General features: G+C 43.5%; 1 non-coding gene across 1 annotated transcript; it reads left to right on the top strand.

Annotated features, from left to right (window-relative positions):
- The first annotated feature begins 824 nt into the window (after nt 1-824).
- Nucleotides 825-926, top strand: LOC118986396 (U6 spliceosomal RNA). The gene has a single exon (XR_005066365.1). It is a non-coding gene; the product is annotated as a U6 spliceosomal RNA (small nuclear RNA).
- The last annotated feature ends 362 nt before the right edge of the window (nt 927-1288 follow it).

A 1288-nucleotide genomic window follows, 5' to 3' on the forward strand; every position in this document is an offset into this window, starting at 1 on the left:
TCGAGACAGTGCGGTACTGGCATGAAGACAGACAAACAGATCAATGGGACAGAACAGAGAGCCCAGAAACAGATCCCCACGAATATGGAAGACAGATTTTCAACGAAGGTTCAAAGGCAATTCAGTGGAAAAAGAATAGTCATTTCAACAAATGCTCTGGAACAACTGAATATCCATATGCAAAAAAAAAAGGACCTTGATCTGTCCATGTCTTGTATCATGTAACAGACTTACATGTAAAATTTAATAATATGAAAGTTTCAGGAGAACGCTCGGCAGTGTTGGGTCAGACAAAGTTTTCCTAGAAACAGCACCCAGAGCGTGATTCACAAAAGAACCACTTGATATGAACTGGACTTAATTCAAATGAGAAACTTCTGGTTTGTTTTTGAAACACACTGTTAAGAGACTGACGACAAGCCACGAGACTGTTATAAAATATTTACAAATCATATATCTGATAAAGGAGTTGGATTAAAAAAAATCATAAAGAACTCTGCGAAGTTAATAAGAAAGCCCATTTTTCAAAATGAGCCAAATATTTGGACAAACAGATGCTTATTTTGTTTAATAAGCTATACGTTCCTTTTTGGAGGTCCAGCAGACCTATGAGAAAACGCTTCACTGGTCTTTAGGGAAATGCAAATTAAAACCACAGTGAGATATCACTACAGACCTAGTAGATGATTAAAACGGAAAAGATCGCCCCTGCCAGGTGCTGGCAGAGGTGCGGAGCGGCTGGAACTCACACAGCGCTGGTGGGAACGCAGAACGGCACCGCCGCTTTGGAAGTCGGCTTGGTGGCTCTAGAAAGTCAAGCACGGGCTTGACTCGGCAGTGCCTGCACCAAGGCTGGGAAGATACGAAGATTAGCACGGCCCCTGAGCAAGGACAGTGTGCAAATTCACGAAGCGTTCCATTTTTTAAAAAATTAAACACACAACTGCCGTATGACCCAGCCACTCCCCTCCTAAATGCTTACCCTAAAGAAAAGGAAAGATATATTCACACAAAGACTGCGTACGACTGTTCGTAGGAGCATTACTTACAACAAGAAAAACTGGAAAGGACCCGAATGCCTGTCCACAGGTGCATGGATAAAATAAATCGTGGTTTAGCCACGCAGTGGAGTATCTCTCAGAAAGGACATGACACGGACCACCAACACGTGCAATGACACGTAAATCTCAAAACAGCTGCTGAATGAAATGTCAGACGACAGCAACAAGAGGACATGCCTGTGGTAGCTTGCCAGCCGCCGTAACAAACGACCACAGCCTGGGGGCTC

The sequence above is a fragment of the Sturnira hondurensis genome, unplaced genomic scaffold (genome assembly GCF_014824575.4).
Source record: "Sturnira hondurensis isolate 20B ecotype Veracruz unplaced genomic scaffold, ASM1482457v3 Scaffold0004257, whole genome shotgun sequence".
Classification (NCBI taxonomy): domain Eukaryota; kingdom Metazoa; phylum Chordata; class Mammalia; order Chiroptera; family Phyllostomidae; genus Sturnira; species Sturnira hondurensis.